The 18091-nt window shown below is 40.0% G+C and overlaps 1 protein-coding gene across 4 annotated transcripts in view; it reads left to right on the forward strand.

Moving 5' to 3' along the window:
• Positions 1 to 1964: 1964 nt before the first annotated feature.
• Positions 1965 to 18091, forward strand: part of ITCH (itchy E3 ubiquitin protein ligase) — a 65432-nt gene continuing 49305 nt past the window's right edge. For all 4 annotated transcript variants that reach the window (XR_012631467.1, XM_074888609.1, XM_074888611.1 and 1 more), the window contains exon 1: positions 1965 to 2047. The gene's annotated coding sequence lies outside the window, so the exon portion shown is untranslated. The remainder of the gene's footprint in view (positions 2048 to 18091) is intronic.

Genomic DNA, 18091 nt, shown 5'->3' on the forward strand with positions numbered 1-18091 from the left:
CTGCACAGCATATATTGTTTTGTGCTGGAATTTAAGTGATTGCTGTGCTCGAAGTTATGTTCATATATGCCTTGGTCAAGCATGACTGCAGATGTTACCAAAAAACTCGGAATAAAACTTATCAACACCAATTGATGCAGATAAGCAGACACTTCTTTACTGATGGCCGGGTACGCGGGTGAATGTTTTCACCAATGACGCACACCATGCACCAAAATCATACATCTTATATAGAACTTATTCATACATATTCATTAAGTATTCATGCATAAACATAACAATTCCTGGAAATCATTATCATACTCTCCTCCTATTTCTGATTCTGCGCAGTAGAGTCCAGAAGCACCTGGAAATGGGTCTGGGGTGTAATGTGAGTCGGTGGTTAATGAGTCGGTGGTTGCGATCTCCCCCTGTCGGAATTACCTATTGCTTGAGGACACGGTTTCTTGGCTTAAACTTACATGTTGCTTCAGTCGATTTCCCCGTTTTCCCATTAATCTGGATTCTGACATCTCTCTGCATTCTTTCAGGTTATAAAATACCTTATAAGTAAAATTATCTTGAATCTTAAGCCTGTTATCTATAGTTCTAAATGTTCCTACTAGGTGATTCTGACCAATTCTTTCGGCCTTGGTACCAGGCTGTACAGGGGATTTCATAGTAGCCTCGGTTCCTGTATAGAGTGCAAATGCAGCATATGATTTCTACTAAATATCTCCTATAATTCTATATTCCTATTAAAATTAAACAAATTAATGCTAATCTATATTAAATCAATAACATATCATATCAGTAACACAGATGGCTGACTGCCATTGAAACACGTAAGTTATGCTGTTAGGGGAAAACATTCTGAGTTGTTTTCTTGCTTAGGCCTCATCAACAGAAACGCTCACTTAGTTGTAGCTGTGGGATCTTTCTTACTGGAGTATATGTGTGAAGTAGGGAAGACAAGATGGATTTTCACATCCCTACCAGTTGTAATTGCACTTGTAAAGTGTGTAATTTTCCTGAAAAATTAGTGAGGATATTCACCTGCTCTTTGAAAATGAAAGAGTCTTTTCTCCGATTTTGAAGCATGGAAACTGAGCTCTCTCATTCCTCACCATCAAAGAGGAGGTGTATTGTAATTTCACTTATGCAATAGTGCATTCTGGTTAACAAAAAATACACTTGTAACAAGCAAGGTTTTATGTAAGGGTTAAGTAATATCAATAGCTTAAGGATCTGCAGTGGATACATCAAAACCGCAAAACCTTAGTTGTGTGTCACAAAGCCCACACAGCCACCAGTGATGTCCCAGTTGCTTAACTGTTAGAGACTCAGGTTACCCAGTATGTCCCTTTGTGCCATCAGAAACTTCCAGTTATTAGGGTTACTGTGATAACCCAGCGCTACGGAGAGCCACAGGCTCCTTAGGGCATTCTTGTAGCATTAGCCTAGCTGGCAGGGTTGCTTTGATGATCAACGATTTTTACTGTAGTGTGTGTATACATGCACACACACACATATATATACACATGCACTCTGTGTGTATATATACATAATGCTTTTCCGGGACCTGGCCCAGAAAGGTTGCTGCGGGAGGTGAGGGGATGACCAGGCCCCAACAGCTCCCTGCTGCCCCGGGCAGCCTCCCCGGCGCGCGGGCAAACCCCAGCTGCGGCCTGGGAACCCAGCGCTATGGCGAGGCGTTCACGAGCGCGTAGCGCCAAGGCCCGGGCACACAAACCGCAGCCACGGGCGAACCGGGGGAGCGGCCCCGCCAGCCAGGCCGGCTCCTCGCGCTGGGCCCGCCGCGCCCGGCCCGGCCCGGCCCGGCCCGGCCCGGCCCTCACTGCCGGGCGGCCCCTCCGGCGCCGTGCGCATGCGCAGCGCCTGGCGCGGAGCACGCCGGGACTTGTAGTCACTGCGCGCCCGTGGCCGCGGGGCGACTCGGCACATGCGCAGATCGCGCCCGACTTTGGAAAGTCGCTGCCTCAGGTTGGGCTCGGACCGGCTGCCATCTTGGCCGAGGGACGGAGGAGCTGCTACGCCGCCGTGCCCGGTGAGGGGAGCGGGGGTCCGTGCTGCGGGCGGGGCGGGAAGGAGGAGGCGGAGGCGGCGGTAGCGGTGGGGACGGGACCCTGCGGGGCGGCGGGGCGCGGCAGGGCGGCCCCGCTGCTCTCCTCGGCTCCGGGCGGCCGTGGCGCGGCGGCGGGGGCAGAGGGGCGCGGGGGACCCCGGCGGGGGTAGGCCTGGGGCTCTTGAGGAGCTTCTCGGCCCCGGGAGGGCCTCGCTGAGGGAGGCTCTCCCCGCCGCGCAGCTTCCCCGGGCCCCGGCGGGGGCGGCTCGTGGGCCGGGGGCCGGTTTGGGACGGCAGCATCGTTACTCCCCGGGGCGCGGGGCGGCGGTCGCGGGACCCCGGCGCTCCCCTGCGAGGGCTGCCTGGCCCCGCCGCCCCTTCTCCGGCGCTGCCGGCCTGCGCTGCCGAGCCCTTACTCTGCTCCGGCTGGTGTGGGCACCTGTCCGGACCCTGGGCTGGGGTGCCCCTTTCCCCTCGCTTGTTCTAGTTGTCCCCAGCAGCGTTTGCTTCCCCTCCCCGATCGGACCCTGCCATCCTTTCTAGGCTCCTTGTCGTTGAGATCAGCCTCTAAACCTTCGCCCTCTTAGGGCCTTGGGGATTCGCTCCCGTCAGAGGCTTTGCTTTCCGGCAGTCGTTCCGTAGCACAACCCTCTTTCCAGCCTTTGTATTTAGTCCTTTCTAAGGAGCACGTCCCCTCTGTCCCGGGGTCTTCTGCCAGATGTAGCTGCTGCTGCAGCCGCTTTACGAGGGTTCGCTGCTTTTGTGTTGTCAGGGTACAGCCATGCCTTGAAGTAATGTTTCCCAGCGATAAAGCATGACTATAGCTGGAGGTTTGTACTGAACTATGTTCCCTCTTGTAAACACAGCAGAATGGCAACGCTGGTGCCACCGCTTTATTTTGGAAACACGGACAGGTTCTAGCTGTTAACCCTCCTGCTTCCAAACAGGGTATTTGACCTTGTCTGGCAATAGTATCCAGATAAAAGCAGAAGAGGGTGTTTGAGGGTTCCTTTATCAAATTGGCTCTGATATCCAAGAATTCAGCTTGTTTTAATAGCTGTAATTGGTGATGTTAAATTGACAAAAGAACTTCAGATCTGTGCGTGATGCAGAGAAAGGTGGATGTAGCATTTGGGATATCTGTTGTCATTTGTGTGGTATCCTTTACCCTTGAAGCTTCAGAAAATATCCCCAGCAGAACTTACCTTCATAGCTTAGAACTGAAGAAGTCAGAAACCGGGCTATTTTAGACCATCTTTTTCCAATATATTACTGCTTATTTCAGTGAGTTTCTCATAGTTTTGTTTGATGTCTGCTACCCTGCTGCTCATCCTTTTCAGAGAGAAAAGGAGAGAAATCCAGACTGGTATTTGTAAGAAGACAGTCTGTGTTGAGAGAATGACAGTAGATCCAACTATTGCTGGCTTGTATTTACCTCAAAAAATGTGTAGATGTTTGAGAATGAAACATGAACTACAAGCTGTCTTCAGTTCTGAGGATTATAATGCTTAAAAAAAAATCTTGTTTGAAAAAACATATTTAAATCATTTTCTCTCTTCTTACAGCAAAAGTACAAAGTAGTTCTAGTTTAATTACAGTTATACTGCTCTTTGCTACAGCCGTTTAAATCTGAACTTGGTCTAGTGTGCGTTCTTAGTTGTGGCTTGGCTGACAGTTTTAATCACTACACTTGAATGCATTCATCTCCAAGTGATCACTGGAATAATATGTAGCATTCCGATCCAAAGTGAATTTTTTTGTCTTTAAAACAAAGAACTGATACAGTACACGTGAAAGATGATGCTGCAGTGGAAAATAACTGAGACTTCTGAGTGCTAACTTTGAAAGCTTCTTACAGATTAAACAGTTATTTTGGGGCTTGAGAGAGATTGAGAGAAGATTATTTATATGAATTTATTAGTTAAGCAGCATCACCCCATTTTTTTCCCTTCAATTTTCTCTCCCTTCTTAAACTTCTGTTTCTTCTGTGGTGAAACAGGTCTGAAATACAAAGTTGTCTTGTTTCTTTGTTTCTAAATTTCAAAATGGTTTGGGGAAGTTAACTACAGAATAAATAAGCTAATAGGAAGACAGGTAGTAAAGTAGCATGATGTTTCTCTTGTGGAGTTTAAATTAATCATTGTTTCTAAGAAAGCTTGCCTTAGGACTGCTTGAAAAAACGTTTCATGAGAGATTTACAAAAATTTTCTTCTATTTTAAGAAGTTGCTTCTCAACAGCATTATCAGTATCAGTCAGTGATAGCATCTAAAAAAATATCTTTTGTAAATTTAAGCTGTTTAAACAAAGTGGTAAACATGCAACCATAGTGAAGTGTTTTTCATGTTGCAGCAAAATCAATTTGATTGCTTAAAAGCAAGGAAAAGAGTATATAGGATTGAAGAAGAAGAAAAACCTGTTGCAAGTGGTAATGGTGAACCTTCTGGGACTGCTATTGCTGATGCTGTTTATTTTTAAGCCTTTCTGTTTGACTATCCAGTTATGTTCATGTAATGTTCCAATTTTTGTCAGTCTGCTGTACTTACATGTAATTGAAGGAACTCCCTTGTGCCCTTACACCTAGGGAAAGCGAATACATGTGCATAACCTAGAGGAGAGTATTTGCCTCAGTTGCTTAGTGTAACGTGCTTTGCCCAACTATAGAAACACTTTGAAGTGTGTGCTCACCTCAGAAGAGGAAGTAGACAAGCCATGATTACAGTCTAGCTTGGGAGTATTCTGTTTTTCTAGATATTTACTTTTTACTGTCTCATAAATTGAGTATTTTTAAAGGTTTTAGGCAATCCTTCTTGGGCTGGGTTTGACTATTACCTGAGCTAATTCTGGGGAGGGAAGGGTGGTTTTTCTTCATCCCTCTCATCTGAAGAATAAAGCATTGACTTGAGCATTTTCTGTAAGTGACTGGCATTCAGATTTTACTTATTGTAGTGCAGAGATACTACTGTTGAAGGATTGGTCTTATTCTTCATAAGAATTGCAAATTACACTTAATAGAAATGAAAGTATTGTAACAAACTGGGAAAGAGCATCTTAAAGAAATGAAGTCCCTATTTCATACGACCAGCTCTTAAGTCATGCCTGGAATTTCTACTTTTACTACACTGGGGCATAGAACAAACTTTCTGGTAAAACAAGGGCAGATTTTTTTTCTCCCCCCTCTGAGGAAACACAGTACTAGATCTCGTTACGCTGGTTATTCAAATCATTATTTAAAACTTGGCAGTATGTTAATACGCTGTTCTTTTTTTTTTTTTTCAAAAAAGTTTTATTACAGTCCTCCCATTTAGAAACTGATAATGCCTGCCTTCCACCCACCTGCCTGAGCTATTCTAAACTGTGCTGGTAGGAGAGGCCTATTGTTTCAGTCATGAACAGAACTACTTACATGTTTGCATTTAGATCATTGATTTGGAAGTTCAGAGCTTAGACTCAAATGGTATTGTTGTTGAGGAAGAAAAGGCCTATTCTCTTCAGCTGGATTGTTAAAAGTTTTATTGTGTGGAACCCTGCTTCTCATGAAGAAGTTAGGTGACTTACCTTTTACCTGAAATGTGCAGATCTCAGGTTTTTGACATGGGTAGGTCGTGATATGGATGCTGCAGCTTTCAAGAAGAGGGTGTTAATATCAACCTCTACAAAATGTTCACGCTCTCTGTTTTCTGTTCTTTAAAGGTCTAGCTTTTTGTCAAGGGTGGCCTTTAGACATACTTTTTCTCTTAGTATTAGCTAGATACCCAGTATACTTAAAGTTTAATACTAAGGAAAAGAAACATCAGTTAAGGTTTAAAGCAATCTTGAGTAGAAAAAGACACAGTAAAGACAGGTCTATAATCTGATTCAGATTTGTTCATTAATTCATCAAATGGATAGCCATTTGCAGTGAAATATCCATCAAGAATGTAAAATTTGTGACTGGGAGCATGTTCATTTACTTAAAAATAAAATGGGCTTCTTGATTCCTTCAGTTTTACATGACTGTGATAGAAGTTTTACCCGTGCGAGTCATTCGTAAGTGGTTACTGCCCTTTTAGCTTTGCCTCCTCCGGTACAGTGAAAAAAGACTGAGGAAGACTAGATGCTGAGCAAGTTGAAGAGTATGTACTGAGACATAAAAGAGTGGATTATGTTAATTTTTAAGATGCTTTTGGTCAGTATCCATCCCTAGTACCTCTTCCTACCCCCAGTGCTAGCTGTCTTTTAATTATATATTAATAATCATTATTCTTCCCTGACAGTTAGGGTTGTCAGATATCCAAATTTTTATTTTTCCACTGCTGGTTTCATAAACATTTGAATGGATTAAGACCTGTTGCTCCAAATAGTGCATTTGTACTTTTCTGACACCTTAATTTTTGCTCTGCCACTGCCATGAGCTGCTCTGCTCTTGATTTATTTGCAGAGCAGCTACATGGAGTGAGTTCATTCTTTATAAGGATTATTCAACTTTACTTTGGCTTGTCAAAGCCTGAATTAATTGACCTTTGGATCACTTTGATTAATTTCTCTTCATAGAGCTTGCCTCTACGAGTGTGCCTTGTGTGTATGTATGTGTGTATTTTCTACTGCTGTAAATGTAGCATTTCAGACATTAGATAAAAAATGTGGTGATTAATACATAAAAATGTTCATAAGGTGACAATGTGTTTGGTCTAATCTTTAATCAGTTTTGCTAACTTCTGTGAAGGTGATGAGCTGCATATTTTCACTAGATTTTACCTGAAATTGAACACCCTTTCCTCTCTATTCAAGCTAAGACCTTCTGGGATGATCCTGCATATGAGGGGCACTTCACTCTATGAAGGAAGTGAGAAAAAAGAAAATACAGGAGCTTAGAAAATAAAAAGTAATAATGTGACACTAATTTCTTTCTTGTAAAGGATAGCAAGGCTGCTTCTGTTCTTAAACATATGCGATTCATCCAGTGCATGTGTTGTCATCAATGATGCAGTCTTCAAAGCAGCTTCTTATTCCATCTGTTTGAAAGGCAATAATGTGTATAATGATAAGAGAAAAGAGGAGGGAAATGCTGAAGGTTTAGGAAAATGCTCTGACCACCTCACTCTCCATCAAAAAAAGTTTGTATAGCAATCCGAACTAAATAGCTGTCACCTGTGTTTTCAGGGATTTTTTACATTGTGTTATTCAGTAAATACTGGCCATGTGTAACATTTCTAATTCCACTTAAAAGTGTTCATCACCTAAAGATACAGAGAAAGACTTAGGATCAATGGGCAGTACTTCTGCAGATATTTGACATACTCCTTTTTGTGCTTGTTAAATTGAGTTTACCAGTAAAACATGAGAATATCTTTTTTGTCTTTTGTAAACGTGAGGTGTGCTGTGTATTAGAATGACCAATTTCCAGAGCAGTGCTACGTTTGTTAAACATTTGCCTGAACCAAATCTAGTTCAGGTCAATGAATAAGCTATCACAGGGCAAGGGTGTTCTCATTGTTCTTTTTGTGCACCCATTGAATCAGTGTATTTAACCCCTGTTCTGAAATCTAATTTGGGCAAGTGGATTTGCTCTGTGTGGAAGCCTGTTGACATTGCTGGTGCTTTATTTAGATATTCTCAATGGTTTAAAGGTTTTAAACATAGTCCTGTGAGGTGTGGCGTATTATTACTTTTTTCCTTTCCCTTCCTTTCCACCCCTCATCAGATCCTCCGAACTAAAGACTTTTATGACATTAGTGATGATTTATTAAAGCAAAAGATAACATTTGAGAAAAGTCTTGCTTTCATCTGGGATGTGAATGTCTGGACAAAATAATACTGTCCTGGTGGTGATATTAGAGGTGAAAATGCTTTCAGGCTAATGTGTGTTTACTTCGAAGCAGTGAACCTCCCAGTGAACTTTGTTTTGAGTGTAGAAGATACCAGCAAAATGAAATTTGCAGTTAGGGGTGGAAGATGTGGGAGTTGACAGGGAAGGGACTTTGTAGACAGTAATGATAGGGTTAGGATCTATTATGAGAGAAAGCCTGTGCCACAGCTGGGATTTCTTTGCTTTTTGGAATTTCACTTCCTATTTTTAAAATAGTAAACTCTGTGCTTTGTATTTTGTATTTCTACCTTCATGACTTATAATCAAACACAGTAAGGTTCTTACGCATTCCAAACTAAAGTGTCTGAACAAAATTTAGAAGAACAACTGTCAGAACTCTTCATATGATTTACACTCAGGGTTTGTATCTGGAAGAATTCTTTGCTGACTACGAAGGTCATTACATAGCATTATAACCCTATGGGCCTATACTTTTACTCCAGTGTATGAGTACCTTTTTGGTTTGCCACATAATGCACGGACAGGTAACCTGTGAAGGGTTGTAATAAGTGTGTTCATGCTGAATTACACTCCTTGTATAGAATAGTTGGTCACGGTGTGCAAAATATGCCTATTTGATTAAAAAAAAAAAAGTTTTGCAGTTATCAGAGGCCCTAAGCTGTTATTTTCCCTGAGGATTTACTGAATTTAAACAAGTCAGTGTCAATTTAGCACTAGAATTGGCACAAAGGGAAGGACTGTGTAACTGGGAGGAGTGTAAAGGTGAAGGTGGGAGCACTCCTTCAGCCATATCAAGCTGCCGGAGTGGAGCTCACCATCTGCGCTCCCCTGATAGCTGCAGCATCGGTATTGCTGTCACTCTTAGTGTACAGTTCTGTGGGCTTGAAGTTGTATCCCTGCAGTAGGGTGATTCCCTTGAATTTCAAGAATGCAATTAATGTTTGTTGTTAACAGATAATCCTGTTCTTTTTTGAAATGTGCAGTTGTTAGTTCTTCATACAGAAGATCTAGGATGTAAAGTCTGAAACTTTCATTCAAGGATTTTATTTATTACTACAGTCATAAGTCTTGGGTAACCCAAGATTTCAGAAGAGAAGTCTACTTTTATCTTCTGATAAAGGGCAAAAGGGTTTTAGGGCAGCCCCACAAAAAACAAGTTAAATGGAAGTGCTGAGAATATGGAAATAATGATGCAGTTCTAAGCCATCTTTTTGCTATAGTTTCTGTTTTATTTTTCAGAGATGTGTGAACTGGAATGCAGCAAGCATTACATTTTGCAGGGTTGGGATGGTTGTGTTGTCCACTCCTGGCTATGCTTACCTGTTGCCATCTGGTCACTTGCAAAAGATTCCTAGGAAGCAGGTGATGGTCTTCTGTTGCAATTAGAAAACATGAAGATGATTCCTGTGGAACTCAAGATTTTGCTTGCAGCAGTTTGCAGTTTTAAAAAGCAGTGACCTGTAGAAGACTTTCAGATACCTCAGTATTTACTTAAGTAATCTAAATTTTTTTTTTCTAGAAGTTCTCTTTTCCATTACATCTTTCAGATTTGTGTGCTTTAGTACTGCATAATTTAGGTTGGAAAGATGCAACCTTTTTTTTCCAGCTGACATTGAATTTAGCACACAGGAATATTACTTTATTTTGTTGCAAATACTAGATTTCCAGTTTTAGTTTCTTTGATTGTTTGTAACACTTAAGAGTATTCAGAGAAGCAGCTTATTTTTCTTACGGAGCAATGTATGTATATTCATACCTTGGTAACTAGCTAACTGCAAGAATTTCAGTGCATTGGCGACAGTACAGCTGAGTCGAAGTTAATCAAGAGGAACTACGTCTTATACCATCTAATTTGCTAAAGCAAGTAGAAGCAGCAAGTGACAAAGAACATTCAACAGATTTCAAATCAGCAAATTTCTGATTTGTGGTTGTCACTGGTAGCAGAGAATGATTCATCATTTCTTTGATGCACTTTGCCAGGTTGAATTGCAGATCTGTGCAGTCTGTTTTGATTTGGTGTATTGCTCAGGTACCTACAGCGACGATCTCTTTAGCAAGATAGTTTTTGTCAGGCAATATCATTTGCCAGTATCTTTCTACTGATACCTCCGTGGCCCTTTTTATCTGCATTCTTGGGAGCAAAGAAACAGAGCTGTATCTCTAGAGGGAGGTACCTTTGTGCGTGCGTGAACCTTCATCAGTGCTACTGAACACTCTTGGAACAAGGTGGGTTGTGTGTTGTACAGTTCTGTACAGAACATAATGAAGAATCATGTTTAGGTTAATGTAGATGCCAGCTTTATTATGCTTTTGAAAAACGTATCTGCTAGATTTGAATCTTCCAGGTGACAGGATCTGGTTTTAGTTCTGGGTTTATAGACTGCTAGCAGACAGCCTTTCAAAAGGCTCCTGTTAAATAAAAACATTCTTTAAAATAACTATAATAGTTGGTGAAGTTGTCATTTTTTGTAATGAATACAGGCAATAGTGTAATTTAATGGTCAAGCTTTCTGTGTTTTTTTCCATTCCCCCAGAAGTTAAAAACTTTATGTAGGTTTGTTTGAATAGAGGTATGAACCATTGATAATGAAATGTAGTGCTGAGAATGGAATGGGGAAATAGGTTGGAGCAAGCATTGAGCTGTAAACAAGAAGAAAAACTAATGGCTGGAGATTACAAAATCCTCTATAGGTACTGTCCTCTGTTAATAACTGAATATGTAACTGCTTCTAAAGTGACTTCTTTAAAAGCTGCAAGGTGGATGGTGAAACAGAAGGTGGTGGCCTTGTGTTTTGTTTTACTGTGAGAGTTTATAATACAGAGATTGTTTCTTATTGACACTTCAAAGGTTATGCCTTTGAAATACATTTAAAAATAGCTGTATTACAAAAACATTAGTTTCTTCTGATGCCAAATCACAGAATCAGTCACATTAGTTAAAGCTCAAGTTGTTCTCCAACATACCTACTAATATCAGCCTTTTCTCTCTCTTCCCATGAGCATGAAATTAAGTTCTGCAGTTCCTGGAATTTGCTCATGAAGATTAATGATTTCCGCCTTTTTAATTGGAAAATAATATAAAACTGTAATCTGAACTGTGATGCTATGTGGATGTTTCTGTAATAATGAGATAGAGCTAAATGTATGTATTGGGAACTGCGAAATGAGTGAAAGTTAGTGGATATGTTAAAACCATAAGGCTCAAGTGGTAGAACAGCACATGGATGTGAATTTACTAGCTTGGTATGCAGCTATGCTGTGCCTCCACGATCAAGTTATCTGTAGTTATCATTGGGATTTCTGGCAGCATCATTTTTGTTTGGTTTTAGTGTCATAAGTGAAACTTCATTGCCATTCTCTCCCACTGAGATACGGATTATTTTATATAGATACCTAGGAGAAACTTTTAGAAATTGTTAGAGAATCAACATCCTTTAAGTGACGCTCCAGCCCAAATTTGTCACACATGGGATATTTTTAATGTAAAACAGAATATTTAGTTTGACAGAGTACTGTAGAGATGGGGACAGATGCTTTATAGATGCATAGGAGAAATACGGAGCAACATACAGGTAACTGTCCAGATTTGCTGTGGGAAGTTACCCCCATGTGAGTTAAAATGAAGGAAATTCTTGAAGGTATGAACAGTTGGACACTTGCTAATAGCAAAGTAAAATGTCTTTTTGAATAAATAGAATATCGACCATGATATTCAATGACTCCCTATCTCTGATGTTACATAAATAATGAAGGGTTAACACAGGTTTCAAGGCAGTGACATGTGAATGTTTTATGAGGCTTCTTATCAGGGCATAAGAAAATAAAAATAAGCCAGGAAAGCAGTGTTCATATGAAGTGTATAACAGCATTCTTTCTGTTGGGACAGTTGAACTTGACCTTGAACTTTGCATGTTTTTCAGTTTCACCTTACCTAGTTGTCATTAATTGAAGCTAGCTAACACTTTGGTATGTACAGTCTTGGACATTTTGTAGAAGATTGACTCAAGCTGTATTTTTTTGTTCTCTAGAATAGAGAGCAGCAATAAGGTAAATGAAAGTAGTTTTTAAAAGTGAGAAAAAATACCTAGTGTAGGCTTGTGCATTGAATTTTAATATAGGACTTGGAAAAAGCTGTCGAAATTAAAGTAGACGTTGCTCAGGATGAAGAATACTGAACCTGAAGAACGTGCATGCTGGCTTATGCAGTCTGTGCCTTTCTATTCAAAGTAGTAAAACTTAAGCTGTAATCAATAACTGGACACTGAAAGGGAACCTCAGTTTGAGGGGGGGGGAAATTCTATATAACCAACTTGATAGGTGTCTCTTTAGAGGAGGAATCTGCTAGAAGACAGAGACTTAAAGAGAACAAGCAGGAGGAACAGGACAGGTACAATAGGAATTATTGAATTTGTTTTAGGGAGATCAAAGAATCACAGAATAATTGAAGTTAGAAGGGACTTCTGGACGTTGGTCCAAACTTATCTGCTTAAGGTAAGGCCAGTTAGAACAGTCAGTAATGTGTTCAGTTGGGTTTGGAATATCTCTCAGGATGAAGATCTCAAGCTTCCCCACTGTTCAACCACCTCACAGTAAAATAAATAACTAAATTCCCTGTTTTTAAGGAGGATTTCCTGTATTTTATTTGTGCCCACTGCCTATTGTTCCATCACTGAGAACTGCTGGGGAGAGCCTGGCTTTATCTTTTTTAGCCCTTTATACAAGCTTCAGGTATTTGTACACACTGATAAGATCCTCCTGAGCATTCTCTTTCCCAGGCTTAACAATTCTAGCTCTCAGCCTCTCCCTGTATGTCATGTTCCAATCACTTAATCATCTCTTTGCTGGTGTCCCTCCAGTATGTGTCACTCTTGATTTGGGGAGCCCAGAACTAGACACACTAGCACACCATCTCACTGATGTTGAGCAGAGGGGAAGAACCACCTTCCTCATCCTGCTAGTGATGCTTTTCCTAATGCAGCCCAGGATGTTGGTGACCCTTTTTTTTGCTGCAAGAAAGCATTGCTAGTTTGTGTTCTACAGGACCAGTTTTTTCTGCAAAGTTGCTTTCTGTCCAGCTCCCCCCCCAGCCTTTACTGCTGTGTGAGTTTATTCCTCCACAGGTGCAGAACTTTGCACTTCCCTTTGTGGAACTTTTGTTTCATCAGCATATTTGCTGAGAGTGAGCTTGGTCCCATTGTCCAGGTCATAAATGAAGAAGTTAAACAGTATTGGCCAAGCGTGTGCCCCTGGGGTACAGCACTAACGACTGGCCTCTAACTGGACTGTGTACTGCAGATCACAACACTTGGAGCCTCGCAGTTCAGCCAGGTTTTCAGTCCACCCCAGTCCTCTGTCTGGTCCATACTTCATCATCTTGTCTATGAGAATGTTAGAGGAGATGGCGTCAAAGATAATCAGCATCCACTGCTGTCTTCTCCACTATCAAGTTATCTTGTCATAGAAAGCTCTCAGGTTGGTCAAACATGATTTCCCTTCATAAATCCATGCTGACTAATGCAAATCACCTTCTTGTCCATAATATGTTTGGAAGTAGCTCCTCTGAGAACTTGGTCCCTGACCTTCCCGGGGATTGAGATGAGACTGACTAGCCTGTAGTTTCGTCCTTTTGAAGAAAGGAGTGACATTTGCTTTTTTCAGTACCTGGGAATGTACAGAGTCACTCAAAGGAGTTGAGGGACCTTTTCACTTTTACGTGGCACAGCGTGGGCTTCACTGAGCTCAAACATGACTTCGGAGATTTATCAGAAACTTTAGTTTTGACAAACGATTTTTCTCTAGCATATAGAATGAATGGGAAAAGAAACTTGCAGTTTTTCAGCATCTCTGTAGATACTTAATACTTTTTGAAAGGTATCCTCCTTGTAAAAACAAACATCTGTGTTTACACAGGTAGTGGTACTCGGTTACTGGGCTTCCTCCCACATGAAAGAAGCAGTGCTGTGGTCCAGCACATTGCTTAGGCCTCAGAGAAACACAATCCTTTATCCTATTTGAAGACACAAATACTTTGTGTTTTGTGACGGAGCTTTCTTTTTTACCTACAGCATTAATCATTCAAGTTACAATAGATACATGCTTTAAATGCAATCTTAATCTAGTTGACTAAAAAGATCCTTATTATTTACTTAGTTTTAACTGCTGTGGTCATGTCTTTCCAGTAGTTTTGCAGAAACAGTTTTCTAGCTGAGATTTTGTGCAGCAGAGAAAAAACAGGTCTATCCCAGTGGTGGAGAGTGGGAAACTTTGGGGTTTTCTTTTTATATTTTTATAAAGGAAAATGTTCTGTAAAAGAGTCTAATCTGAAACTGTCAAAACAGAGTGAAAGGTAGAAATCTTGAAACAAAGTGACTAAGCATACTCATGCATGAAAATACTTATATCCACATTCACTGAATTAAAGAAAAATAACGCAGAAGCATGAGCTTAAGTCAGTGGACAGAATTTAGACCTCTGGAGGTTTTCATATGGCCAGAATGCATACCAGAGAGGAACAGGTGATGCGGAAACAGGGAATGCATCTGCGTTAGTGTTTTTATTGTTTTAGTTTGAACAAGGAGTGCAATTTGGAAGTGAATTCCCTGATTGTTCTCACAGACTGCACTTTGACTTATAAAATGAGCTTGGATCAAGGAAGCTGAATTGCTTTTGGATGAAACTAAACTGGAAGCTGCAGTCCAATTGGTGTGGGGCTCTGGGATCAGAGTAGTGCTTTTCCAAACTAAAACTCCAGAAACATACATGTCGGTATTGGGTCTACAGACCTGTCTTAGTTCCTTGCTCCACTTCTGTTATATTGCACTGCTTGCTGATGTGGACATAGCTACAGCAAATCAGATTGAGGAAGGTACAGGGAGAGTTCAAAGACTGTCATCACTGGAAAAAGGTTCTTGCCATTCTAAAAGACGGCATAACAAAAGAGAGACAGGATGACTACAGTATGTGCAAGGAGTTTTGAGAAAGATTAGAGTACAGGAGGTGAAAAATGGGTCTGTAAGAAAACAGGAATGTGTTTTGGCAGGTATTTCCCTCAGTGAGGCTTAGAAGCCATAAGGCAACGCAATAAGCCAATACAAGCTAAAAGGAAATAGCCCTATTTTAAATACAACTTTTAGAAAGGAATTATTTTAATTTTTCTTGAATGTGTACAATATGAACTAGTGTAGAAAATGAAGAAGCAGTAAAAGTCTTTAAGAACAAAAAAGAAACCTAGCTTGAGAAAAAGGGAAGCATTTATATGGATTTTTTATTAATGAAAGGTACAGGGAAACACACGTCCTAAGGTGTTAAAGGAATAGCTATTACATTCACTAAACCCAGAATTATTTTTGAAAAACAGTGAAATGGAGAATGCTTCAGAAGGAGTTAGTTCAGAAGTTCAGTCTTTCAACTGAGAGCCATATGAAATGAATGTATAAACATCTACTGGAAAAATTATTACACTTCTGAGAATTAAATAATGTAACAAAATAAATCTTGTAATATAAAAATTTTTTTGGAACTATTAGATTTGCCCTCTGGTTTTAGTAAAGCAGTTTGATTTACAAGTTTGCATGAAGTCTTGAAAGAAGTAAATTATCCTGACTGTGAGAAATCTCTTACGAAAGCTGGCTTGTAACTGAACTTGGTTCGAAGGTGACTGCTTAGGGTAGAAGAGGCAGTTGTCTTTGGAGTTCACCTGTTTCATTTATTCACTATTTCTCCATCTTATTGCAAACATGAAGCGGCGTAAAAGTTCTAAGGAATGCAGCTTTAGGTAACTGCATATTTTAACTTTCATGTTAAATATGTTTTGTTTCTCTTGATGACTCTTTGTAGCAGTATGGGATATGTGAAAGGCCTGAAACGTAGGAATGTAAGGCATTTGTGCACATTAGGAAAACAGGAGATGCATTTGTGTAAAACCACAGAGACGCTCACTCTGTTGTTAGTGTATCTGGAAATTTGATGAGATACCTTTAGTACAACTTGTTTCTTGCTACTACTTTAGTGTACTGAACATTTTTATGAGACACTGAGCTGCTTGTCTAACGTTGAAGTTGGCCCTGTTTTGGGAGGGTGCTGGACAGGATGACCTCCAGGGGTCCTTTCTAGCCTAAATTATTGTGTGGTTCTATAAAAAAAAAAAAAAATTGGGAAGAAATTAGAAAGTAATTCATAGAAGTGTGTTCTCATTTTAAGATACCCTTGTTTCCTCACATGCTCTTTCAGTAACACATTTTCATTTATGTTATTTTCAGATCACTTTTAGATATTTTTTGTTAAATGCACAGCATAGGGGAGAACAAAAATATACGTAGGAAGGTTCTGAGAGATGGGATAAGATATAAATGCTGCTTGACAGTTGTTTAGACTGTGTTCAGGGAAGTCTGAGAGTAAAACTGAGCAAATTTTTCCCATCCTGTGTGAAATTTTTTGCAAGGCTTTGTACCGTGACTTTAAATTCAGTGACTGTTCTGCGTATTTTTTCTCCCTTTCCTTAATTTTTGGGCACTTCATAACAGGCAAAATTTTGGTATTTATGGTGTATTTTTTATATTTCAAGTTTTGTTAATGTGTTTTATGTGAAATAACTTCTAATTCTTTAATACCTTTGTTTTAAATATGGAAACGTTATTTGTGTTTTCCCTGCCTATTTCTAGTAACTTCTTGCATTTCAGGAAAACTGTTAAAACTGCAAAAAGGTGAGTAAAAGGGAGATGATTTGAAATATCTCTTCCAGGCAATTATTGGTTAATAGATTACAAGTAGGGAAATTGCTTAAAGGGAAAAAAACTTACAATTTTGACTTAATATTTTTACTCTGGGTGATCACACTAAGATTATTTCATTGGCCTAATTAAAAAATAATTGAATAACATGAATAAGTAGCTTATGGCTTGTGGATTTGTGTGACCATCTCTTCTCACTACTGTGTCACATAGCTAAAGTAGCGAGAAGCAGAGGCCTCCAGATAAATTCTTGCCTTCCTCTTCCCGTAGTAACAGGCAGGAAGAGACTTTGGGTAAAGTTCTTCAGAAGATTTCCTTTTCACACTTTCATGGTAAGGTCTAAAATAACCTGTTGCTAACACCAACGTTAATATTTGACTGAGATGCTCAAGACTGGGATTTTTGCTTTGTAGGAACCTCTCAGACTCAGAGCCAGCTGAAGCATAAGTGTAGCTGCTAAATGAGATTTTATAGGGCAGGCAACAAAAAATATTGCTTAGTTTGGTAACTCTGTTTTGTAACTATCTTCAAGTTCTCTTTGGGGCTTCTTTGTGCTCCAAGTTGTCCTTTGTGATAAAATTTGAGTAGTGTTGAGAAACAATCTTGAAATTACAAAACAAATGCATGTATTTCTGCAGTTAGGGTACAGTGTTACTTAGGTAAATGGTAACCAAGGCTGCACGCTGTAGAACACTGTGTTTATGAAACAGCTGCAATTCAAAGAAAGCACTAAATGCTTTCGGATACCTGATCAGCTTACTGTTGGTGCACAGTTTAACAGTGACTGCTTGTTAACTATCTGGCCACACTATCTGCTTCTCCCTTGAGAAAATTCTCTTCCAAGGTTACCACTGGAAAAAGTTGTTTATATGTTCTAGGTACTTTCTTTTTAGAAACCTGGAAATATAACAATATTGTTTTTTAAAAGTGAAATACAAAAGGGTTTTTTCCTGTAAGAGCTTGGTCGTTATGTGTCGATTACATTGCTTCAGCCTTTGTCACTGTCTTTTCCTCTCTGAGGAAGGATGTCCATGAATTTACAGTACAGATTATTTTTTTTAACCTGTATTTCCACAAAGCTCCATATAGGACATGGTTCATAGTGGAAGGAAGTGGAAGAATTAAGAGGGAAAGCTGTAATTAATTTCTACAAGATGTAAGAGTTCTAATCACTAGAACTGCATGCTTTTCTGTTAAAGATCTATAATAAGTTTAACAGTTCTAATAACAGGAACCGTGTAAGATCAGAGGAACTCTGGTATTTGGAGGTGAAAAGGATATTTCCCTATGAAAGAAAAATATTGCTCATTCTTAGAAGTTGGTTCGCTATACAGTCAATCACCCCCAGTTCTGGAACTTTCACCTCTTCAGGGCATAAACTCTGTGATCATACCACTGTCAGCTGGTAGGTTTCAGATTGTGAGTTTAATTTGTACTTTGGAAGCTGAACTTCCTTTAAACCATCCTAAAAGAAATGTGTTGTAGCTGAA

This window comes from Strix uralensis, chromosome 18 (assembly GCF_047716275.1).
Source record: "Strix uralensis isolate ZFMK-TIS-50842 chromosome 18, bStrUra1, whole genome shotgun sequence".
In the NCBI taxonomy this organism is placed as follows: domain Eukaryota; kingdom Metazoa; phylum Chordata; class Aves; order Strigiformes; family Strigidae; genus Strix; species Strix uralensis.